The sequence below is a fragment of the Tyto alba genome, unplaced genomic scaffold (genome assembly GCF_018691265.1).
Source record: "Tyto alba isolate M040663 unplaced genomic scaffold, T.alba_DEE_v4.0 Super-Scaffold_23, whole genome shotgun sequence".
Taxonomy (NCBI): Eukaryota; Metazoa; Chordata; class Aves; order Strigiformes; family Tytonidae; genus Tyto; species Tyto alba.
Genome location: NW_024881297.1, coordinates 3,103,524 through 3,130,512, shown reverse-complemented (window position 1 = coordinate 3,130,512; position 26,989 = coordinate 3,103,524). Strand labels below are relative to the sequence as shown.

Genomic DNA, 26,989 nt, shown 5'->3' with positions numbered 1-26,989 from the left:
ATGTCTATTAAAACCGTTGAACAAAAGGTAAGAAAAATGTCTGTCATTGTGGAAAACAGCTAGCGTCTGCCTGAATAAATGTTTCTCTTTTTGCATTTTATTTAATCATTTGCTGTGGTGTTTTTGGTATTGCCTTTTAGGATGACAGACAGGTATTTCAGACCAAGACTCTATCATTGTGTTTCTGATGGGAAAATCAGCATTTTTTTTCTTTCTGCAGATTATGATGTGCTGCTAGTGGCAAAGCATTATCTATTTTGTTAACTAGCCTACTATGAGCTGGTTTCTCTGATAAGTGGAAGCTAGTTGGAGTCTTTCTAAAAGCACTGATGAGTTAGAAGGTGAGGTTTGATGTAAGAACAGAAGTCACTAAGAGACAAACCATTGTATATATAATTAGGTTGATCAGTATTTCCAGGTCCTAGCATAGGTTAACTCATTTGTTAAGTAAACATTCTAAAGTATTCTGTCCAACAAGGTCTAGATGTATGTATGACCCCACAAAACACAGAATACTCATTTTAAAACTAGTTTAAGGCTCCTGAGTAAATGGATATTAACCTGACAAATTAATACTTTTCTCTTAATCATAGATATAAGCCCAGTTCTAATTATTTTTTATTTTTAATAAGATTCTGACATGGAAGGTATTTACTGCTAAAGAATTTATTATAATATATGTCCATTCATGCATGCATGTAAAATTTGAATTAGTAGAAGCCATAGAGATGAGTCAGCATTGTAGATTTATGTATGTTTTAATGTAGCGAGAAGGATCCTCTGAGAAGAGAGAAAGAAAAATTATTTATATTGCCATCATTTAAGAAGTGAAGCCCCTCTCGGCAGCACCTGAATGCCTTTAGAGATATACAGGAGGATTTCTCATAAATTACCTGGTGCATTTAAAATAAAGGTTATTCGGAGTAATTATGTAGGACCGTCCAATATAGTAGGGTGGGAAATTACTTGAGTCCATTAATTTCATTTGTGTCCTGTCAGAGAAAAATCAATGAGAGGCATACATCAGGAGGCTGCACTTTCTTCAGAAAGGGCAGAGCATGTACAAGATCCCCTCATACATGTGTGTAAATTCCCCCAGATCACTGTTTGGTGAGGAGACTCCACCTGCACTGAGCTAGACCCAGCAGCTACCACGGGACCAGCCCCACTATGGGATGTAGGGCTTATATGACTCCATTAGGACACAATGGGAGTTCCCTACAGACTGCAGTGCCTTTACACGCACAACAAATCAGAGGCAGGGGAATGTAAAGAACCCTTTTACATAGGAGGAGCCAAGACATGGAGGGACAGTGTGAATTGGATGGGCTTTTAGGGTAGGATTCGTGTGGTTTTCTGCCATCTAAACCAGTACATTCTGTACAAAGCACTGTTTTATTTAACTCGTAAACAAAGTAAGGGAGCTAGAAAGGTCCTTTGTTTTATTCTTCCGTAGTTTCATCAGGTAATACTCACATAGTCTGGGGAGTCCAAGGTTTCTATCCTTTCCCAATGCAAGTTTCCAAAACTTGTATCTTGTTCACATCTACCATCATGCCAGAAGAGTGCCCTAGCTGTATTATTACAGATTAGCTTGGACTGTAAAAAAAAAAAAAAAAAAAAACAAACAACAAACTACTACACCCTTTGAATCTGTGCCATTCAAATAGATCATTAATGATTTCCTGAGCCAGAGGAAGAATAAGAGTATAACTTAGTACACTAAATGGCACAGAAAAGGAGATACAGGGTCAGTTCCTTCCCCAAGGACAATTAAGATATGTTCTTCAGATTAAGCATTAACTGAATAAAATATGTAAATAGCTGAACCCACATCATGCTTTTCCTTGTGAATGCTAGTCTCAAAAGCAACAGCATAAAAGGGGAGCACCATGACTTTATTCTCTAGATTGCTCTCATGTTTTTTAAAAAAAAGATGGTGGATGTGCTTGTGTTTGTCTGGAAGCCAGGCTTGGAATTGTCCTTAATGTGTATTCTGGACACAAAAAACAGGTGGAGAAATGCCTTTGGTTTTGAAGACTGAGGAGCATTTGCACAGTTTCAAAAGCAGAAATGTAGGAGTCTATGGAGTTATAACTAGCTGAGTTTGGGAATTTTGAGGATTGTAATTTTGGTTCTGGGTATCCAAATGTCAGCTACAAATCAGTTTATGTATGTAAAACTTACTGTGGATTTAATCCTAAATGGACTAGTAAAAGTCACAGAAGTCATCTGTGGAAAAGCAGGGTTATACTTACTAGGAGATCTGCAGTTTTTAAGGAAACAAACAATATGTGTCACTCCCTTCAACACCTTCCTCACTACTCCCAACCCTTTCACATCTATCTACAAATTCTTTTGAAGAATCTTCTTTGTAACTGCATCTTTAAAGATCTAAGTAAATAAGAAACTGCTTGTGGATTTTCAGATCATGTAATAACAACAACAAAAAAAAAAAGAAAATGCAGTCAAAAAGTGACTGTTATGTGTTGCATGCCCTGGCTTGTGCCATGAGGAAATGTGGGAGAATTTCATAGTGCGTATTAGCAGTGTTGCAAGAGGCAGAGGGAGCTAAGCTTTGTGAAGCTTCTTTCATACACCTGCTTGGTAATTCTTCCTGGAATGACACAAAAGAGGTGCCAGATTTTGTTTTAGAGCTAGTTGGATTGGACCAACAGATGCATGTTCCCTTTGCATTTGCCATCACTTCATGCAGGAAAAAGTCATGACATTTTAGAAACAGGATTCGGAGCTCACTGTGAGACTTCACAGGAGGTGAATGTGATAATCATTTTAAAACTTATTTAATTTACCTATAATCACACACTCACTCTCATACCCACATACTCTCAGGCACCGAGGTAAGTGGGCCCCAGTGGTCTCTCCTGCATTCAGGCTCCGAGATGCACCTGTCCACAAAGCCTGGCCAAGATTCTGCACTGCTGCAAAGTTATGGGGACACTGGTTCCTACAGAAGTCACCATCACATCTCCTGGAGCGCTTCTCAGATTGCCAGTTGGGTCTTCTGCAACTATAAAAGAGCTGACAGCAGTCAGTGTCTCTAGTCTGTACCATTTCTGTGAATCTTTAGGATTTACTTATTGTCCTTTTTCTTTGAATCTCTGTGTTAGGAGAAGCTGCGTACATATATGCTGGAATTTTGGTTACCTGCTACTGTAAAAGTCATCAGCATATGCTGTAACTTAAACCTTTCTTTTGCCCTGCCTGTTGATGCTTCCACACTCAGACATTCATACTCATTTTCCACTCACATCACCTCCAACATTTCTATCACGGATACTTGTGGACAATCAAGGGGGTCTGGTGCTTCTGTTTTCTTCATTGCCCACAGTTATGTATCACCGTATATGTACCCAGAGTGTTGGGGTTTTTTTTCCTGGCTCAAATTGTGTTAAAATGCCAAAAATCTTGGAAGTGTTTGTAACCTAAAAATTGAGAAAGTTTTTGGTGTTACATCAGCTGTGAAATTTCATTTTGATGCTGACCTTTCTGAAAATATTATTCTAAAAATACTACTATTGATTTACATCTCTAAGCAAAAAGTAATCTCAAGCCAAAGTTTGGAACCTGTCATTTAGAAAATGTCGACATGGGATGTTGTAACAACTGTGAAATTTTTTTCTGTTTAAATGAAAAAAGCACCAAAATCAGCTCTTTCCTCCTGAAGAGCTTGTTTGGTTTCAGCAAATCGGCAACAGCGTAAGTTCAAGCAAAATGTGCCCAGGAATCTGTGAAGGTGATGCCTGCTGCCTTTTGCGGTACCTAGTCCTGAATTCTTTGTCATCCTGAAGTGAAGCCTCTGTGTTCGTGGAAGGGAAGAGCACAGATGACTGGCACGCTTCCAGATCCTTAACTCCTCTGAAGTGCAGTGGAACAGGTTCAGGTCTGTAAATGAGGTGGATACCCTACTTGTTTAAACAATGAGCATTTAACCTTTTCCTACAGTTCAGATATATGGAAATTTTGAACGTTACAGTTTTGATCTTACTGAGGATAGGTTCTTGCCACAAATGTCTGGGGTTTCCTATGTATTGCACTACATTGTGTCCTACCCAAGCTGCTTGTGTGTTGAAAGAGCTGATGCTTTCTTTTTTTTTCCATGCAGGATAGTGTGTGGTAGGTATGTGGTCATACCTGCCACACCACTATGTCAGCAGGATTCTATTTCTCTATGATGTGTGAACTTCTTAGCACAGGTAACTGGGTAAATCAGGACCCTTGCAATCTCATTACATGGATCATTCAGTCTGTAATTTTTACAAGGATCAATAGAAGAGCTTAGCTGTGTCACTGAAGCAGCTTTTGACAGCCAACTGTAAACAAATAATCAGTTTTGGTTAAATTTGGGTCTGTCTACCTAGAAGATTGAGAGCACAACTGGGTTCCTTTTTTTCTTCTTCCAAGCTAACCAAACATTCTTCCATCTGAGGTAGTGCAGTGCTCATCAGCCTGATCTACTGAAATAGAAGATATGGTAGGTTTGGCTTGTTGTTGTGACACTATGGTTCTATTTGCTCTAAGTAATGATAGGATAAGCCTATATCTCCGTATAGCTGCAAAATGACATGTTAGACAACATGTGTGATGGCTGTATTTGTGTTATTTATCTGGTTGTTGTAGGCTTAGTGTTCACTGTGTGTAAATGGGATTGGATTAGCTTTTACAATTACTTTATTAAGCATCTTTACTATATAATCATCTTTTCCCCAATCGCCAAATAAACAGTGGCAGTGGGGAACCAAGATATTATATCTTGAAAGGAGGATGTGAAAGAATTCTGCTTTTCCCTTTATTGTAAGTTTTTCTGCCTACTATTCCTTGCCTTTTAAATTAGAAGAAGAGAAACCATCTAACATGGCACAAAAATAATATAGTAAACAAGCATTCTATAGACCCAATATGAGCTTGAATGTATTACTAAACTAACCCAAAACTTTGGTGATTTTCTCACCAAAAACTGTGGGTAATTTCACTACGTAGCATAACCTGGAGGAAGCCAAAAAAGATACCACATACGTCTGTGGGTAACAGACCCACATCTGCAGTTCAGGACTGAACGGAGACAATTGGCAATCAGTTCCACAGTTACTACATACAAACAAAACCTTCACGGTTTAAATTTTTCACTGAATTGACTGACTAAAGGCCTTCAGAGTGATATCTGAAATCTGTAGCTGACCCCCATGCAAACTATACAGTTGAACTGACTTTAGCCTTTCAGAATTATCACTATCAAAATTGACTATGTCATTGCCTCACTGCCTTTTCAAATAGATGATAATTTTTTATCCCTTACCATTCCCTTTTCAAATGATAAATTCTGTACATAATGGAAAAAACAAAACAAAACAACAAAACCAAATTTCAAACCTGTTTTCTTGGCAATGACTTTAAGTGAACCTAAATTCTCCTAGCAGGAAAAGCCGTTTGTGTTTTCTTTTGTTCAGAACATATGGCATGGCATCTTCAGAAGAGTGCAAACCATAGTCTTTAAGTCATGTGAGGTCCTGCTGTCTGTGCCCACTCAGATGTAGTTGTCACTTACTGTTTCACTTTACATAAACTATCAAAAACTAGTATCTCTGAAATGTTGCAGCCTAACATTAATTATAGCTGTATGTTCGGTGAAGTACAAAAGAATGCCCCTCTCCTAAGCAGTTCTGACCTGAAAAGTCCAAAGATACCCTGATCATAGATGGCTGTATAAAAATCCTAGCCATAAATAATGTCAATACTTGACAGAGCTTCAGTTCATAAAATTGTTGTAGTTGCATTTACTTTATTAGACCCATATCAGTTTACATCAAATGTGGAAATTACATAATTATATTCTTATTACATTTATTTCTTTCTCAATTTCTTGCAGTATATTCTATGTGTTCAGATAAGTTAGTAGAAGTACAACAGACAAGCTAAAAAAATAATGATGTTCTCTGGCCTGCTGTTGAAAAATCCCATTAAGACTATAATTGATTTCATAATACGTATTTTCTCATCTTAATTCCATTTTCCGAGAGTCTGTAATGGAAAAGTAACTTTCCTGAACGAGGAAATAGGCTTGAGATAATGATATGATAAGTAGAAAGAGCATCCAGATACCCCAGTGGAAAATTCCTTCTGTTCTACTTCTGAAGCTACAGAGGGAAACTTGGTAAAAACAAATTGTCTTTCTGACTCTGAAGAGTATATATCATCTGCAGAAATTAGTCCTATTTTTTTCCCTAACCTATTAAGTGCTTTTGCTTGTTTATCTGCAGAAATATTTTACATTTTATGTGTCCCACCAAGAGAATCAAAGTATTTCACACAGTACAGAGGGGTAGGATTTTGGAGGGTTAGTGCCAGCCTGCAACATTTAGACCCCACCCCACCCCCAACAAACATGAATAGTTCGTCACAAGTTCTTGGAAGATAATGAATAAATATGCTTCTTATCCTAGATCTTCAAACAAGAAATTGCTTGATGGGGAATGGACATTTGATCTGCTTGTTAAGGATTTAGAGAAAAGACTTCCACTTCATGAGAGATATTTAGTTTCCAGTCTAGGCTGTTAATTTAAGACTGGGTGTTCACTAGGTGATATGCTGCAACTGCACAGCAGGTGTTTAAAATATTGGTAGCACAAAAAATTGATCTGTGATAGAACCATTTTGTTTCATCCCGAACAAGGAGGAAGCTTCTCTGCTTGGCCACAGGCAACAATACAGTGTTTGGATAACAAAATAAACCTGCTGGAGAATCACATATTTTGTTTTGCCATCACAGGAAAGCATGGCTAAATTTGTGTTGACTCATTGTTGACTAGAGTGGTCTTCCACACCAAAACTTAATTTAGTTGAGAGCCAGAATAACAGCTATTTTGGATGAGCATTTCTTGTCAAGACTGTTTCAGAGTTTGGGGTTTCACTGCTGTTCCAGGGGCAATAGCAGAAAACCATGTGGGTTGCTAGATGTTGTGGCAGGTTGTACTGAAATCCTTAAAGGCAAATAAACAATTGGCAGTTGTCACTTTATGGTTTTTGTCTCAGAGATTTTCTCAGTTATGTCTCTTAGCTAGTGGTTAGTTGTATAACCGGTGCAATTTTTAATGTGACGTCTGTGTGAATATTTGAATTGACTTCTGTCAGGTTAGCATGTTCCACTTAATAATTTTGCAAAATTATATTTTCCATTAAGGTTTTCTGCTGCCTAGTAGATAATTTCCAATCCTTCAGTGTCTTCTTGTGAAATGTTGTCTTTGCAGTAAACTAGCTTGTATCTTGTTTAAGCTTAATGAAGCCTGTAAAGTACTTACTTCTACCAGTTTTCTAATCTATTATTCCCATAAGAGTCTATATAGTCCTGCTATAGACCCAGTTACTGGACAGTGATTTAGATGAGTTCTTATCAAAATATTAAATGAGTGAGGAAATCAACAAATGTTTTTTACTCTGTTTTCTTCTTCAGTTCAATCAGTGGCAGCTGTCATGCTAATAAATAGATGGTGACATAGCAAATAGCTAATATCACCACACCTTGAAGCTGCATTTTAATTTTCCTAACAAGACTGGCTTGCATTTTAGCAGCAGAATTTTTATCTTCATTACAACGAAAAAAAAAAAATTAAGCGTATTTTTAAAGTTTCATTTACATATTCTTGAGGAAAGCAGAATGAGAGAAAAAGTGTTTAGGAATTACTGAAGCATCTGATTAATTGCAGGCCTTTTTCTCACTTAGTTGCAGATTAATCTTGAATTTCTACTTCACTCTCTGGTGACTGAAAGCTCTCCATTATTCAGGGGACATTTCCAGCTGTCTGTGTTGGTAGCAGCAAATGACACTCATAGGTCTCTGCTAAGAAGCTGCCTAAATCTGAAAGCAAACAGTGCAGCAGCACGATGACAGAGCCAGAACATGCTTTGGGGCTGTCTAATCCATCACTTGACTGTGAGAGGAATACAGTATTTTCCTAAATTTGTCTCCAGCAAAATGAATTTTTGTGTAAAATCCCAGTGGGAGAACTTTTGTTGTAACTCACAACATTGGTAGAACTTAACTTTACAGTTACTGCTGATTTACTCTGTTGTAAATAGGATGGGAATATGACTTAGTGTCTTGATGTAGCAGAGCCTAACATTATCTGTATTATCTTCGGCCACAGATTAAATGGTGATCATCTAAAAGAAACTCCCTCCCTCTTCCTCTTTTCCCAGTAATTTAATTTATATTAAATTAATTGTGGGTTTCTTCTATCTAGCTATACTGCAACAGGAACAGAATTAAAAATCTACGATGCATGCGCAAGTCTTTACAAGCTTCACTCTGTAGAAAGAGGAGCTAGGTTTGTCTCACTTTCTTTTTAGTTAGTGCTTTTCCGTACCCTCAAGAGTGACATCGGTACGATTTGAATGAGTCAGCTGCCTTTGCCTGAGCCACGTACCTGTGCAGAAAGAGAGCAAGAAATCTAAAGGTACAAAAAAGGGGAAGGAATGGAAATAACCCCCAGCACCCGAGTATGGGGCAGCTGCTATAAGACTGAGCTGGTGTTTCCCCATCAGTGTGTGCCCTGTTGTAATTGTTGGGGCAGGGTGAGAAGCTGGATTGCAAACTGTGCTGGGAAGGAGAGCTGTGAATCATTCCTGCTGCTTGAGTCTTTTTAATGGGCTCCAGGCTGGCTTGGATTAAGCCAGGCAGGGTGCAGTTGCTGTAGCTGCTGCATGCTAAGGGCTCTCCTCTCCCTGGCATTTCCAACATTTGTCCTGCACAAAGACAGAGACAAAATAGTATTTTTCTTAGTCCAGCCTGGAGGAGGGAATGCCATTGCCCTGGTGGGAGCTGTTGAGGAAGGGCCAGAAGGCTGAGGTGCAGCTGGAGACTCCCATTTCAGAAGCTGCAGCTGTTGCCTGCAGCTGTTTTGGACATCTGCTGATTGTGAGGACAACAGCTCAACCCTTAGGACCATGCATGCAGGCAGAGACGGGGGCTTAGGGAGTGGTAAATGCCCTGCAGACACCTGAAGGGTCCTCTGCAGTGTGCCTGTGGTAGGTGAAGCTCTGCATCTGCTGGGGCACTGAGGAGCAGACACAAAGTTGGGTCCCAATTCCTTGTGCATTTTCCCTCTCCCTTTCTGGGCTGCCCCACACTGTGCATGGCACAAGTATGGAGGGATGAAGGAAGTAGGGAGTCACCCTGCCAGGCAAGGAACAGATCTTGGCACTGCTGGGAGCACTGGGAAGACAGCCTAGGGGGTGGAACGAGACCTGGCTCCTGAAGATTTGCTTGAGGCAGGAAACCTATGTGGCTGTTGAGCTGCCACAGCATGGTCTTGAGAGGGAAGACTGTAGCAGAGGCATGCCTTAAGTAAATGAATAATTTCTGAAAATCTTCCCAAGGTTAGGCATGGGTTTTGCTCTTGACCGCTGACAGTGCTGAGTTTTTTGGTCATTATTTTGTTAGAAAGCATTTGGGTAGGGTTTAAGTGTTTGTTCAGTAAGCATAAGCAAGGAACGGAAGTTTCTAAGACAGTCCTCAGAATGGGATGTGGACACATTGAGTTTTTGCTTTCTTGTCTGCTTGCGGAGAAAACAGAAGAGCAGTTGATGTACCCAGAACTGAAGCTGTTGCCCTGCTATTAGTGGAGAGACAGTATTCACAGCTGGGGTAAGACATAATTACAATCCCAGAACAAGTTGATTTCAGTGGGCAAAGTTGATGTTCCAAGTCTTACTGATAAAGGAAGGGGAAAACATGCACTAATTATTTATGAAAACAGTTTAAAATATGTAAATACAGGTGGATAGCATAGAAACATTTTGGAGAGGTACTGCTTGGATTGCAGTGTTGGTATGATTGATTTTCATAAGGCCAGTGAGAACAATTTGATCAATGCCCAGTTAAAAGGATTTCTGTTGTATCTGTATAACAGCTCAGGTCTTAAGGATTGTTTTGTTAGCCACCATGCTCCTTTCTATAACTAAAGCTTCTGAAATTGCAATGAGACCACTGGCTGGTAAAGCCTGGACAATATTCCAATTCAGTCATTCCACGCATGAATAAATCCTGTTAGCTTGAGAAAAAAAATCATTGAGTCAGCTCCCAGAAGGAATTTTTCAGAGTAATTTGTATGCTACAATTTGTTTGGCAGCAATTAAAACTTTTGGCTGCACAAGCTGATCTTCACAGATGCTGTCTCCTTTTTGTCATGGAAAAGGCTTACGTGGTTCTTGAATAGGTGTATTCTGGTTGATACTGGTGGCATCTGTGTTGGGACAGAGGGAACAAGAGTGAATGCCAGGGATGCGCAGGTAAGAGGGCAACTGTGTGAACATGTGTAATTTTTATTACCAGGGTTTACCAGGGTGATTACATTTTACTGCATTCCTTATGGTGCCCAGCAACAATACACACTGTCATTGTGTTTATGAACTGATTATAAATGCAACAAATGTGTATTGAGATAAAGGATCAAGTCTTCAAATTAAGATATGTCTCTTAATACTAGTTAAAGCCTGACCTGTGTTTACCTAGCTAAATCTAAACTTACAAGCAGTGTATTTCTTTGTGATTACAGACATAACTAAGGACATGGACCTTCTCGAGCGGGGCCAGAGGAGCTCATGAGGATGCTTGGGGGGCTGGAGCAGCTCCCCTGGGAGGCCAGGCTGAGAGACCTGGGGGGGTTCAGCCTGGAGAAGAGAAGGCTCCGGGGAGCCCTTCGAGCGGCCTCCCAGGGCTTAAAGGGGGGGCAGGAGAGGTGGGGAGGGACTCTGGATCCGGGTGTAGGGATAGGATGAGTGGTAACAGTTTTAAACTGGAAGAGGGTAGATTTAGATTAGATGTAAGGAATAAATTATTTCCTGTCAGGGTGGTGAGGCGCTGGCCCAGGGTGCCCAGAGCAGCTGTGGCTGCCCCCTCCCTGGAAGGGTTCAAGGCCAGGTTGGACGGGGCTGGGAGCACCCTGGGCTGGGGGAAGGGGGCCCTGCCCGGGGGAGGGGGGGTGGGACTGGATGGTCTTTAAGGTCCCTTGCAACCCAAACCATTCTATGATTCTGTTTTCTTCCATACATACTAGTAAATTATTGAAAAATACAGTGTTAACTATAATTCTTTATCCTTACTATCAGCAGCAATAATTCACTTTTAGACCTGCTTCCAGTGAAATCAACTGAAATTTTGTTTGTGATTTCACGGAGACCAGTATTGAAACACTGCATATTGATGTGGAAGATTAAGGTAGCCAAATTTTTGAATGTGATTGAACATGTGTAATAAAACATAATACCATCATTCATCTTAATAGGCACAACAAAAAAAATAAAATCGTTTTCATACAGCCTACAAATAATACAAATTAATTAAAATCATTTCATTGCAAAATATTTTAGAAGTCATGATGATAACTTAAAAATAACTGCTATGCCAAATTTTAATAAGATAATGACAGCTTCATTAGCTTTAAAAATGTGCATAATTTACAAGAATGTTGTATTAGCACTGAGGTGACATTTTCTATTTTACTCAGATTAAAATTCTGTAAATAGGCCATTTTAAATGCTCACATTGTATATTAAAATTAACTACTAGGGAATTAATTCTTCAACTTCTCATGAGAGTTATCCTTATTCACACAAGAAGTCCCATTGACTAATGGCATTTCTCAGGCATAATCAGATGACAATGGGACAAGTATAAGAATTGCTCATGTGAAAAATACCAACTCCATCACTCTTTGTTAAAATATTTGCTGATAATGATTCTTTTCATGCAACTAGATATTTCAGTGTTCAGTGCTGTACAGCAGAGAGAGGGAAATTCTTCTGTGATCTCTGTGGATGATCAGTTTCTTCCCTGACACGACAGGAATTAAACAGAGTGCTGCAGAGACAACATGAAGGTGTGGTGGCAGTAATGGAAGGACACAGTTATTTTTTACCTTGATAAATCAACGTAATCCTTTTAAGAGCATGCATCGGGTATACTTGTGAGTCCAGACTAGTAAAAGGCCTTCTACTACCTAATAGGCACCTTGGTTTTTTAAGGTACATGCTTTTGAGAAAGTGGATGATTTTAAGGAAAATATCAGTGTAACTATTGAAACTTCCTCTGCTCTTTCAGTGCCATGCAACACCACAGATAGGCACGTCTTCTCACATACAGCCTTGACCATCAATGTGGAATTTCGTTTTGGGGGTTCTTTGGAGACATCCCTTGATATTTTTCTTGGGGGTATAGGACTGTTTATAATAACTTTTAAGATCTCAAACATATTAGATAGTACATGCAAGGTTCTACACTTGAATTGGGCCAGTCCCCAGTATCATTACAGAATGGGTGATGAGGGCAGCCTGTCAGAGTACTTGGGGATAATGGTGGATGAAAAATTGGACATGAGATGGCAATATGCACTTGCAGTCCAGAAAACCAATTGTATCCTGAGCTGTATAAAAAGAAGCATGGCCAGCAGGTTGAGGGAGGTGATTCTCCCTGTCTACTCCACTCTCCTGCAGTACTGTGTCTAGCTCTGGGACCCGAGTACCAGAAAGACATGAACCTGTTAGAGCGGGGCCAGAGGGCCATGACGATGATCAGAGGTCTTAAACACATCTCTTGTGAAGAAAGGCTGAGAGATTTGGGGTTATTTATTCTGGAGAAGGCCTTTGGGTAGACCTTATTGTGGCTTTTCATCATCCAAAGGGGGCTTATTTATAAGAAAAACAAAGAGACACTTTTATCAGGGCCTTTAGTGACAGAACAAGGGGCAACAGCTTTAAACTGGAAGTTGATAGATTTGAATATAACGAAGAAATTTTTTATGATGAGGATGGTGAGACGCTGGAACAGGTTGCCCAGAGAAGTTGTGGATGTCCCATCATTGGAAGTATTCAAGGTCGGGTAGGATGGGGCTTTGAACTGCCTAATAGTGAAAGATGTCCCTGCCTATGGCAGGAGTGTTGGACTAGATGATCTTTGAAGATCCCTTCCAAGCAAAACCACTCTGCGATTCTATGATTCTGTGTATTATCTTCTAACATGAATTGTTGTAACTTGTCAGCTTTGAAATAATTTTCTGAAGCATTTTTAGCAGATGTTTTTTTCCCCCAATCCAGCCTACAGGACTAAAACCAAGAGAACTCTAATTAAGAGTGAATTATGAGGAAGTTCTCTCGAAGACAATGGACTGAATTGTATAGGGCTTCTGGGTGAATATGCAGAAATGGCTGAATCCACTGCTACTGCACTGCCTCTCCCATGCTATCAGAGTTCCTGATGAAACCAGAGGATGTTGTCACATAGAGCAAAGGCTGACTCCATAGGCATGGAGCAGAAAGGTCACACCCTCCAGCTCCCCCAGCAGTGGAAAAGTTGTCTTTTACTTAAGAGGATTAGGGATCCACCCTCCAATTTTATTCAAGTGTTATTACGAAGTTGTCTTAAACAGTTTGTGGGTTTTTTGTCTTTGCAGAGGGGAGGCAAATGTAGCAAATGCGCTCATGCTGAAGTGAAGAAACTCAACTCAGTGATGAGGATTAAACACGATTAAGAATATGAAACTTTACTATTATTTTTTTTCTGTTTGCTTTCTGGTAATATACTTTCTTTATAGTATGTGTTTGTATGCACTTTTTTAGCCTCAACTTGGGCAACAGTGGAAACTCAAACGTAGATTCTGTCTAAATGGTTGGCCTAAAATTCAGCTTTATGGTGTAAGTGCTGTCGTGATGTTAGTTTTGGAAAAATGCAGGTCATCAATACCTGAGATAACTAAGCAGTTGGTCAATTTGTAACCTTTTTTTTCATTGCAGATCCCTAAAAACATCGTTTGCTTGCAGAGTTCTGTGTAGCAGGTTTTAGTTTCTTGATAAATATGCTCACTTTCTGTAAGCAAAGTCTTCCTTGGGACTCCAGAATCAATCCATGGACATCAAAGAGTCTGTGGACCACAGACTGAAAAATACTGTTTCAGTGGATGCATTACACCAGTTAATTTCAGTACAGCTTGTATTCCTAAATCACATGGTAACATTTCAATAAACTCATTGATGACCTAAATGTGGATACAGACTCCTAGCTTCCATTATGTATTTCTAATGTCTTCTAGTTTTTCTAGCCATGCTTTCTTGTAGCTGTGGCTCTTTGAACCTCTCTTCATCATACATGGTATCCTACTTGTGTCATTGTTTTCTGTGACTTATTAAAAGATACATATATTTAAAATCAAAATTCTCTTGAGCATTTGAAAATCATCATCCAGTAGTATACTGAAAAGGATTCCTTGGGATTTACAAGAAGCACTTGCTAAAATATATCAGCTACTCATCCTGTAATTTATAAACAGATAATCCCCATCAGCAAGGGAGATGGAAATGTTTCCTAAAGCAATCTTATTGCCTTTGTAATAGATCAGATTTGTGCAATATAGTAAATAATTCAAAAGAATATTTGAAGACTGAAGCCATAGATCCTATTAAAGGAGTCTTTCTTCTTCATAAGTCTTCACTGAAGACTGCTCTTTCCTATCCTACTATACCGATACCCAGAATACATTAAAATATTTTCTTTTTTTTTTTTTTTTTAATAGCAGCTTGCTGACTAATCATATTTGCTCAGTCTTCATAGTTGATCGTGAAAAAAAATTGTTTTATTACTTACTTTTTGTCAAAAAGACTTATGACTCCCCAGCCTCTCCTTTTGTTTGCAACAGGCTTTAAAAAAAAAAAAAAGTATTGGCAGCTGTTTTGACCTCTTGACTGTGGGATCCAGAAGCTCATATCAAGAGATTTAAAAAGTACTATTCAGAAATTAAAATGTTCTAGCATAATTGTGTAGCCTTCTTCGTACATTCAGCTGCTTAAATAGCACAATCTTTTATTCACCATAAAAAAAAAAAAAAAAAAAATCAGCACTTGGGTTGAGGTATTCCATTGAGGGGCAGTAACAGTGTTAATTAATTGGAAGCTTATTTGTATTCACAGTCTTGATGTGAAGCGTTTGAAAGGGTCCAGTGCTTTTTCAGAAGCTGAAGTCAGAAGACTTTCAGAGAATTCCTAAGGAGTTAATGCATTCTTTTACAACACAGTTTTGACAATTATCCCTTCGAGCAGGAAAAGAGGGGTGGTTATAATAAAATGAAAAAGGCATTGTGGGTCTGTGTGGAGAAATATTTAAGTCATAACGTAGAGCCTTGTAAGTAGTCTAAAACTTTTTATTAATACATGAAATTTTTAAAAACAGGATGGAATATCTCTGATGAGAAATGGAATAATTTCTGTCACCTAAATTAATTTGCCCCTGTGTCAGTGTAAATCATTTCATGCCACAAATAATTGATCAGAGACTGAAGCAGAAATGAACAATTCAGTCTGTGATTTAACGGGAATTAATTCTTAATTAAGTTGGCTTACTTTGGATTTTCATCTTTAGGGAGAACAGGCTGTTAAGCATTCACAGTACTATCAGTTAGTTTAATATTAAGAAAAGCCTTCACAAGAGATTAAGGCACTCTTCACATTAAGGACATCAGAATGAAGTACCTGAATTTAAGACTAAGAACCACAACTTGCATCAGTACATAGGGGTCTGGTGTCACTTGCTAGGTGAGCTTCAGATTATCCCAAGAAGTGAGGTGAAATGGCAAGTTCAGAATCTTGTGTTTGCAAAGGAAGCAGGCAGTTAATCCAGAAGTCTTTGCATGATGAGTTTCCCTCTGGTGTGTTTCTCTGATATGGCTTCCATCAAGAATTTCCAGTAAGAATAATACAGTCTATTCTTTGTCATCTGACTGTAGTATCTTATGTATAAGAATACTGAATCTTACTTCTGACTGTTTCTAGAACTATATATATTATTTCAAAAGTTCTGCTTTCTCACATCTCGTGGTCCTTCTGTGTTGATTGTTATTTATACTGTCCTTCTGTGTTGTTTGTTTGCAAATGGATATGTGTTTTTGCATTGCTTTAACATGTATGAGAGGAACCTTCATTGTTTATTTCTAGGTACTGAATCATTAATAATAGCCATTCTGAATAGATGAAGTAGGTGCTAAAAAAACATATTTAGGTAGTAAACATATATTCAAAAAACTATTTGAATCATGCAAGACAAAATATTTTGTCTGAGTTACCTAGATTTTGACAGACCATTATGAAGAAGCTATTTTAAGGTTTTTCAGAGACTTAAACATTGATGTGACTTCCAAAAAGGTTCTTCAAAAATGTGTAGGTGTTTAACATCCACTGTTTGGAAGTCTGGCTCTTTAATTTCTCATTGGTGCAAAAATCAAGTTTTGCTTGTATTTTATTAAAAACAAATCTACTTGTAAGTTGAGATGATTGTAAGCTAAAAGCAATGCTTTAGATTTTCAACATGTGGGGTTTTTTTCCTGAAAAGCAATTTAAAAATTTGGTGTTCACCAGTGCTTACTCTTCATAAATGAGAGGGATATAATAGTAAACCATCAGGGAGTGCTTTGTTTTAGAGTGCTGAACTGCCAGCTGTTCTCTTTTGTGATTCTGAAGAGATGGGACAAATTTGTTTGCCATTTTAAAAGCACCTTAGACACTGATTGGAAACACCTTAAAATGGGGTAGGATGACAAAGGGAGATGTTTTATGTCATGGCAACACTTGTCATTGGATTCCCGTATCCATGCCATTGTTGCATTTTAAGCCCTTTGCAGGATACTTGTAAAGGATTTGGGATAGAACTACAAGACGTAGGATACTTGTGTAGAAAATGGCATTAAACAAGATGGGAGGCACTAATGCAGAAATATCGGTGGAAAGACTAGGTATGGTTACCTTGCAAGACACATCTTCGTGATGAGTCGCATGTCCTTTGGCATGAAGATGTGTTTGCTAGGAAAGAACAGTAAGGAAGACAAAATTGCTCGCATGGCTAAGGATATAGAAGGCATCCTTGGCAATAGCAATGTTTCAAATTCATTCAAAGTAGGTAGCGTAAGAAGGTAAATTGCTGGATAGCAGCAGCTCAGTTTCAATGGAAAGAATTTATAGTGTAATTAATTTCAAAGAATAGTAAATCTTGACATGAATCTCCCCTTTTATAAGGTCTAAGTTCTGGGGTTTGTGTGAATTCTTACAGTATATTGTATAATCTTTCTTACTTCATGGGCTGTGCCTTAGAAACAACCAGAAGCCAGTGCAAAAGTATTCATATAACTAGTTTGGCAGGTGTGTGCAAACGTGGCGAACAATGTTTATTGGGGATGTGCAGCTGTTCCACATTTGGGACATTTGTGGTTATCTCAGACTGATTTCCTGTAATTTTTCTGTAATACTAGAATTTTAATTAGGTTGAAGCCGAGGTGTGCCAATGCATCTTTATTTAAATAGGGGAAGAGTTTACCGATCCTGAAGACTAACTGCTCGGTTCATAATAACTGTTAGAAATAGGAATGGGTTGAAAAGGCTGGGTAGTGATCTTGCTAATTGCTGGTTACTGATGGATCTTTCAGTTTCTGCTGAACCTAACAAGGCTGTGTAATTGAAGTAGAATAGCAAGTCTTGAATAAACAAAAAAATCAGGTTTATAAGGAGTTGTAGTACCTCCATATTCCTGTGAAGATCTAGAAAATGGAAAATCCAAGACAGCTTGGTTCAACCTTCTGAATGGAATTTCCAGCTGATTTATACGTCAGACTTCCTTATCTTGCCAAAGGTGACAAGTCAGACTGCACACTGAACATCCAACCACAGAATAATTCCAAACATTTTTTTTTTTCCTTTGTGTTTATTTTAGATTTGGAGATAACATTTTATTTGTATATTCTCTTATGAGGTGTCTTACACAAACTGTGTCTCTGTTTCTACCACTGGAACACTGTAAAATCAGTTGACTTTGTATGTGTGTTAAGATTATTGGGATGCTGTTCCCTCTCCAGTATATTTCAAAATTACTCACTGTTTCTACCTGACAACTTGTTGTGTTTTAGTTTGTTACTTGATTAATTGCTTAAAGTGTTTGCAGAAGTCAGGAAATTAAGCATCATGGTCAGTGCTCATGAGTTTATTACAATGGTTGTGAAGTCCTGTAATTAGATGAATTTCTGCAATTATGTTTTTAGCCCTTGCAGCTACATAGAAAAGTCAGGAAATGTGATTCAGAAGACTGACAGGAATAGAAGGCATCAGGAAGACCCAAAATAAACACACGCCTCATGATTATAAAACAGTCTTTTAATTCCTTAGGGTTAAGCTTGTAGTTTGTTAGGATGAGGGTAGGCAGTGTTGCTGAAGATACAAAACCGAGTCTGACACAGGAGGTGGTTTGATTCTTCATGTGCATTAGGGTTAGGGTTACCAAATATATTTATCTAATGGAGTGCTAGTGTATTAAATGATTTAGTAAAAGTAACAGTTTTGAAATTTTTGGAAAACAACCTCTACTCGTGGCTATTCTTTAAAGATCAGTTGGTCCCAAGGCAAAAAAAAAAAAAAACAAACAAACAAACAAACAAAAAAAAAAACCCAGAAAAATAAAAACTAAAAGTAGAGAGGACCCTACCCTTGAAAATAAGAAAGTGAGCTATGTTACCTTTTTGTGTTATTTTTTTTTGCCCTATGTGCATGTTGCCCTCTTGACTGACAAAGTTCTTGTGTTTCCCTTGGAGTGTATCTGTTCATTAGTGTCTACAGAGGTAGTTTAGCTTTTAATTAAAATACAATTTTCAGGTTTTTTAGTGTGTTAATGAGACAGCAAAAATGAATTCATTGAAAGGGGAACAGATATCTAGGCCTTACAGCAGTGAAAGTTAGAGCCTCGTTAGTAGCTAATTATGCAGAACATAGTATATAAATAGAGCTGTTATGGCATTAAAAAAAGCCTCAGTGCATTACCTAATGACATAAAATGTTTACAGTCTGTTCTGAGTATGGTATAATGTCTTACTGAAGTAATTAATGGCATATTTAACAGTGACACAACTGGAATCACAATTGCTTTGCAGGTACAACTTGAGGGCAAGGGAACGTATAAATGTCTTTGAGGAGCAGATTACTTGTCCGCTAATAAATATGGGAGTATCGGAAGATACAGGAGGAACACACGATTAATGCATTAGGTGGGATAATGTCTCTTTCTGACAAGGACGGAGTACACTGGACTTTATTTTCAGGTTTTCCACAAGTGATCAGTGAGATGCCAGAAGTCCAAATAGATGCTTCCAAAAAGGACTGGTTCCCTGAGAGAAGCAAGGCCCATCTTCTGATAACTAAGAAGGTGTAAAGTATTATTGGAAATCTTGCTTTTGTGATATAAAAATGGCAAGCAAGGCTGATAACATACACAATGTGAGAAAGGAAATTTTTATTTCACAGTAAGGGCCTACATAATCAGACAGACATACTCAAAGCAATACTTCAATAGCAAGTTAAATAATGTTTTTAATAAATGAAAGCATAAACATTATTTTTGCTGTGCCTAACAAAAACTGCGTATGTAACTTAACAACTAATTATTAATAATAATAAACAGCATCATGCTTCCGTAGGGTGGTGTTTCATACTAAGAAGTAAAGTGGTAAATGGCAATAACCGTAGCTGCTTAGGTGCAGTATGGTGAAAACCAGTCCAAGTACCACAGAAGTTAGCAGTAGAGGAATGACTCAAGGAGAATACTACATTTGGGGAAACATGCTGGCTAAGGAGCCTGTCTAGCACAGCCTGTCAGAGGTAAGTTGGATAGAAGTAGAAAAAATATTGTGAAAAGCTGAGAGGGTGAGGAGGCAGATGAGGAGATGTTTATGCAAATAAGAAAGGCCTGTAAAATGATCTGTGCATTAGTCATGATGGTTCCAATTAGTGTTGTATTGACTAGAAACCACAGAGCCACAGAATCAATTAAATGTTTTAAAATACAAAAAGCTATTTCCTTGCTTAATTTGTTCGGCAGTCAACAAGTTTAGAATTTGTTCTGGGAAATTATTTTGGTATGATGACCAAGTTAGAAACTGATTAATGTTTATCTGGGGGTAGGTGAATTGAAATGATTTCCCTATGAATTCAATGCTTTATTTTTCAGCAGTGATGCTTAGTGAAATAACATAAAATGAAGGAAAACATCATTCTTCTGTGCTCTGCATTAACACCATTGCATGTGTTAGTGACATTATCAGCTCTGATGGGAGGAAAAGTTAATGATCTGCAAGTTTATGTTATAGCAGGTAGGAAAATAAGCTACTTATTAGTTGTGGTGGGTTTTTTTTTAATTCATTAGTGAAAATAATTTTGTGCTCATAAAGAGGTTTATGTAGGCCAGAGCTGAAGGCCTAAGAAATCTGTTACACATATAATGGGTGCAGTTAAATAAATGTCAGTCCTAGCACTGCCAAGATCCCACCAATTTGTCTGATTCCTAACTGACAAAGACATTTGTGTGTGTGTGTGTGCACGCACGTGTGTTGATTATTTTTGCTGATCACAGAGCCTGAATTTTTTCAATTACTGTGGTCAGCATAAATGCCAAGTTCCAGTTGTGATGATGGTCTCTGTAAATAATGGAGTTAATACAAATTTGCTGAAGAAACTTGACTTTTATAATCAATTATACATGACACACAAGGATAGTCAATTATATATTATATTATATGTCCACAAAAATCTGTAGCACACTTCCATAACAGGTTTTCTATGTTGGGAACACTAAAAGATGTACTTTGCAAAATACTTTGATACTTTGCCAAAGGACTTGCTTCTTGGCCTGTGGCTATGCAGAGAAGTTACTCTGTCTGGCTGTGGACCTAGAGCAGACTAGCTAACCTTTTGTGACTGCCTCTGGTCACCCTATTATTGCCTCCAGTAAGATAACACAGCCTATCTTTATAGATAAATAAACTGATTTTCATGTACTGTGGAGAAAAACAATGTCTGTAGCATGGCGAACAGATCATGCACTAGAAGTCTGTAGTTTTAGTTCAACTTGAAGTAACATGATCATAGTGTGTTTCAGATGTGCTTAGCATGTGGCAGTGAATATATCCTGTATTTGGCAGTGAATATATCATGTATTTGCTTGCCAGAAGTGATTTGTTTGCCTTTAGATTAATGCCTGGATGCACCATCTTTGGCTGAGCAAAGCACTAAGTAGCAGTTGGTTCAGATGACTTGTAAAATCCTCAGATTTGCTGTGATAAAAAATTGAAATGTCTATGTGGATATTCTTCGATAGAAAACTGTAAGCCTTGTCACCAGCTCAGCTCAGCTCAGTGTCCCCAGCATACAGCAATCCACAGTTTGGCTGGTGACTTTGAAATTCAGTAGTTTATTATTTCAGCTAAGTGTTTTCAAGTACTTTATGTTAAGGGGTGCTGCGTTGTTATGCAGATGCCTGCCTGTCTCTGCCTACTACAGGAGGAAAGCAGCAAAGCACATGCCAAAGATACTTACTTTCCTGTTCTGCTTTGCCTGTGTCAGAAAAGGCGAGTGTGTTCTGGTCTGCAGGTGATCCATCCTGAATCCAGCTTTTGTTTAACACCTGCCAGCATCTTCAGGCCAGTCTGTAAGTCTCTCTGGCAGATGCTGTGCACCCTGCACAGTTTGCTGGTCATGGTGTTGATGTCTAAGCTGCTTAGGCTTCGGTCCACAACCATCTCCCATCTTCTGCATCTTCTGTCTCCTGTCTCTACAGCACACTGCATTCTTATCCATCCTCTGCCATTCAAACCTGGACAAAATGCAAATATTGTGTTTTGCAAAGTGCTGCTGTTGTTGTTTGCTTGAATTGGGGAGAACTGGAATTGCATAAATTACTTTTACAAATCTGAGACGGAGCTGGAAAAGGGATTCAGAAATAGCCGCTGCTGAAGAACTGAAAAAAGTTAGCTAGAAATCCTGGATTTAATGTCTCTCTTTAAACTATGGCTACAGGAAGCAAGGGAAGTGTGGAGAGATCCTACATGAGCATTTTCTTTGAATTTTCTAAATGTTTATATTTCATATTAATAATCAGGAGGTCAAGCAGGTGACTCAGAAACTTTCCAGATGGAAAAATATTTCTTACAGTGTTACAGATGGATTCTTAATTTTTAGAACCCTGGGATCATATTTGTACTGTATAAACCCAATTCGAAAGATGTTATTAGAAAAGTTAGTTAGCTGTTAAGTTAGTGGCTGTGTAGGACAACATATGGGAAAGAAGAATTAAAATATCTGGTCTCTTTTGTGGAGAAAGCAGACGAGGGATGGAACTTTTAAGGTTGTTAACATAGAAAGTAAAGTAGAAGTGTGCCCAGTGGAGAATTTTTCAACAAAGAATAGAGAGTGCTGTATGGAGAGATACAAGTCAAGTGGAAACAAAGAGACTAAGAGTAGTGGATACAAGGGGCCCAGGAGTCCTTCTGTTACTAGGATATCTATAATCCCTATCAAAATCTGTGCACAGAACTTTTTAGATAATAAAACACAACTTCAAAGCTAACCAATACAAGCCTTCGCATTAGATCTCATCAGAGGGACATGTGAAAACAGATGTTCTTTGGTTAAATTAATCCTTAGAATGTTAATTAGCTCATTCTCTTTTTACTTTTTTTTTTTTTTTTTTTTTTTTTTTAAATCTTGTGCTTTATTTGTTTCCTTTATCCTACAGATTTTCCCTACTGGATCCATTGTTTTTACATTGTTAGTTGCCTTTTTTTTTTTTTTTTTTTTTTTTTTTTTTTTAACTAGAGCCCAGCCACGGGATCAATGAAACAGGAATATTCAGAGTAATTGAATATTGCTAATAGTTTAAAGGGGGGGATAGTAAGGAGAAGTCACATGTCTTAGGACAGACTGACCTTGTAAGAGAAGATGTGCTCAGGAAAATTCTGCAGCATGTGTGAAAAGATGCAGTAACATCCTCCGCGTGATGGCATTATAGCCTCTGTATGTTGAGCACTCCTGGAAGGACCGGCTTCTTCCCAGATGTTTGGAAACTGGTGCCTCTAGTATGTTAGAGCCAGTCTCATTAAAAAAGACTTGGCTTACCATCTGGTACACGTTTCTGTCCTCCTTTCTCAAGGTGATGCTTAGAAGACAGTGCTCTTGCTAGTTTGTTTGTACCAGAGACCCTTTCTCTCCCTCCTTCCCTTTAACTTGCCAGATAATTTTAACCAAGTTAATAGAAGATAGCTGTCCTGTGCATTTCATGAAAATCGGTGACTGAGAAGTGGAGGGAAAGCCAGAATAAGAGGAACAACAGTACAATTCACAGCCCGTATATTCCAAGGGGCACTCACCAGCCCCATCAGCCAGCGTTTCTCAGCTGCCTCTAGTCCCTCAGACCAGTAAAGGATGTGGAATGCAGCTGGAGGTAACTGGAGATAAGAAAGAGCCATGGAGGTTTCTCCCTCACCATGGGGAGATGCAGGAAGTGTATCGAGTTGGGGAATTAGGGAATACTGTGGCAGGAGAAAAACGTCGCAGGGGAAATGGGGCAGGTGAAGCTTGTGCTATTGGGGGATGTTATGTATGGGGTTCATTATCTGGAGAGCTGTGCTACATCAAATGTTAGACTACATGATCAAATTATGCTTTTTGCTCTTAAAATTTGTGTGTCTTCATCTCCTGCACAAAACAGAGTGTTCTTTTGAAACGCCTTTTCTGGTTTGCTGTATGTATGACAAACTCTACATTACCATATGTATGCCTGTGCTATACCGCAAGGAACTGCAGGAGCAGAGCTATGTAAATATGAAAGAGCAATCTCCGAAATGTTCCTTCTTTCTGCCTTTGTTCTTTAGGGCTTCTTGCTGCCTGGACGTGAGACGGGGCTTCAGGATTAGAGCGAGATGGAAAACTTCACTGAATCATATATGCCAGGAACTGCTGGTGAACACAAATAGCAATATGTACTTGAAAGCATTGAGTTTTGTTAACTTCTAATTGAAAATCTCCTCCTCATGATATTTTTGAAACCTGTCTACTTTCTTGTTTACTTGCCCACATAGCCCCTGCTTTCCCCTGAGACCAGACCCTTTGAACTTGGGAACCAGAGGTACTATTCCGAGTGACACTGAAAGAGCTGGAGTCCTTCTCGTTAATGTCCCACAAAGTAGTGTGTGCACTCTACGTAGGCTCTATTAATCTTTTAAAGTGAATTGTGATAGTTTCAGTGTTTTCATTTCATAATTGATAACAGTGAAATGATAATAACAATAATAATACAATAATTAGCAATAAACCATGCAATTCAATAATTGATGGCAATGAAACACATAGGAATTGTGTCTAGTCCAGTCAGTGTGTTGCAAGGACTTCCACAGTCCCTCATTCCACTGAAACAGGATTTCCTTGTCAGCTGTACAGTATTATGACATAAAAAGTCAGTAGAAGAAAGTGATGGCATGTGTTTATTTATGAAAAGAATATTTTATAATTATATTTCCTTGTCCTGGCTTGTCTTACAGAATGTGAGCATCCCTCAGAAGCCATTAGATTCATATTACCAAATATGTATGGTTAAACTCTTTACAGCTATTTAAATCTGATGCTTTAGAAACCCTTTAATACCAATTTCTGCCAAGGTTTTGATATTTTTCTCCTTTAATTATAAATAATCTGTATAATATTGTGGGTATTAATGTAAATTACTTCATGTATCGGATCAATGATGGAATCAGCTAGTGGAAAAAGGCTCTGGTAGATTAATCTTGATTATAAAATTTATGGATAAGAATGGTTTGAGAGATTGTAATGTAGTGGGGGATATCATCTTTATTTTTATAGCTACTTCTTAATTGAAAATCCTACCTAAATTGTAATTCAAAAACTTCTGTTTTTCTTTTTCTTTATTAATTCATGTATTTATTAAGAAAAATACGCTTCTGTTATATGGCTATGGAAAGTATTTAATTAATTCCAGATGAATCTTTAATAGAGATGAAAAAATGAGGATTCTGGAAGAATGGTATGCAGTTCAGCTTGGTGTGTTGCTATTAAATGGCTCCTGTTGAAGGAACCACACAGGTTTTCTTGCACATAACGGTAGAGGCAAGGATCTTTCTTCAGCAGCATGCATGGAGTATCTCATATTTATTTATTTGTTTAGTTTCACATGTAAATGATTCAAAAAATAGTCACATAAATCAGATTGACAAGAACTGCTAATTTGTATAAAGTACCTTAGTATTCTTGGTATTGGGGATTATTTCTATGTCCGTTTACTTTTTATATAGGAAACTTTCATCTTGGTAAAGAATATGCATTTCTTATGGAATAACACAAAGGAGCTGTTGCAGGGCCTCCATATATGTGGAAAATTGCCTAAAAATTATGATATAAACCAGTGTTTTCAGTTTTGTCTGCTGCCTCAGGGACTTTGTGCTTTTCTCTTGGCCTCATTTTAATTTCAGTGATGAGATATCTAAATCTGTTCTGCCTGTGAGTCACACAGAACAAATGGCCATAATATTAAGAACTTCCGAAGCCTTTCTTCTGAATTGGAGAGAATATTTCAGAAGGTGAAAACGTAGAAGTAGAAGCTGGCTTGCTGGGTGGTGCTTGCAAAAAATGGCGATGTCTTAACTGTGTTGTGGGAACGGAGGGGGTCACCATGGAAAAGCACCACTCTGAGAGCTGTATGCCAACTCTATCTCAGCCAGCCAGCATTTTCTGCTGAATGCCACTGCGCTGCTGCTTTTTTAGGCAAGCCCTGCATTCTGAGCACGGAAGGATCAGTTGTTTCTCCCAGAGGTCAACCAGAGTCATTTGCTTTCAGTGAGGCTGCTGCTTCTTCCATCCCTGCCGAATTCCCAGCAAATACCGTGGCTCAGGCTGGTTTGGCAACGCCTGGCCTCTGCCTCACAAAGAAAAGGCTTTCACAGATCAGCTGGTTAAAAGGAACTTTCTGCAGTGCATCCAGGCGCGGGGAAGCCCGGCAGCAGCCAGGGCAGCACTGCCTGCTGAGTGGGTGGTATCCCCCTCCCCTGGGCAACCAGTGACTCCGCTGCCATCAAGGTGGGTGGGGAGCAGAGAACTGGCCTCCTCAGCTCTGCCAAAGCCAGGCCAATGCCCATTCCCTCTGTCACATACATGAGAAATGCATTGAATCCAGTTGAGGACAGTCATCCACATCTAACATTTCAGAAGAAAGGAAATAAAAGTGACTCTAGTCTCCCATCTGTCAGGCAAAATATTGCAGCGTGCAAGGAAAAGAGGCTGGAATTTTCTTCCCATCCCAGCAAATAATGAGTTGGCGCCTTAACACATAAAGATTGAGATGCCTTGCAACTGTCTCACTTGCCCACTGGAGTACTGGTTGGTATTTTCATTCCCTAAATGTCTGCTTTTGGAGGTGTTGCTAAGTGTTGCTAATAATTGCCTGAAGACACAAAACACTGTGGAAAATAAACATTCTGTTAAATTTGCATTGCTTCACGTAGTTCACCTTTTGAAATGTCCCTATCCTCTCCCAGCTGGTTCTTCCTATGCCAATCTCTTCCAGGTCTGTCCTAATCAATTTATTTCCTATCTCTGTATCTTCTCTATTTTGGCAATGATATGCCCGTAGCCTACCATGGCATAACCGAAGCAGAAACAGTGCAGACAGACATGGAAAATAAAATTATGTTCCTAATGTATGGACAAAACTGAATTCCATTGTCATCATGAGGAGCCATAATGAATTTATAACTTTTTTTGTTACGGATACAAACAAAAATGCTCTTAGCTAATGACCAAAGCTCTGAGCAAGTGATCTTTAGTCAATGATGATTCACTTGGTTTTAATGTCAGTTGTGTGTGTATGAAAAGTTTACCCTACTTTTCCATTATGAATTCATTTGGTGCAACTAGCATTGGCATCATTTTCAGGTGGGCTTTTCTTTTTCTTTTTTCAATCTGTTTTTCTTAAATTTTTCAGAGCCCTGAAGTTTTTACTAGCCTGAGTAATGTGTTTGGAGGATTTATTGAGTCATTACTGAGAATGTCTTTCGAATTATTCATGAATAGGTCAAACAGTCTTTGTCACTATATTAAACATCATGAACAATCATAA

The 26,989-nt window shown here is 38.5% G+C and overlaps 1 pseudogene; it reads left to right on the top strand.

The window, feature by feature from the left end:
* LOC116965185 lies at nt 1–26,989 on the top strand (annotated as a pseudogene).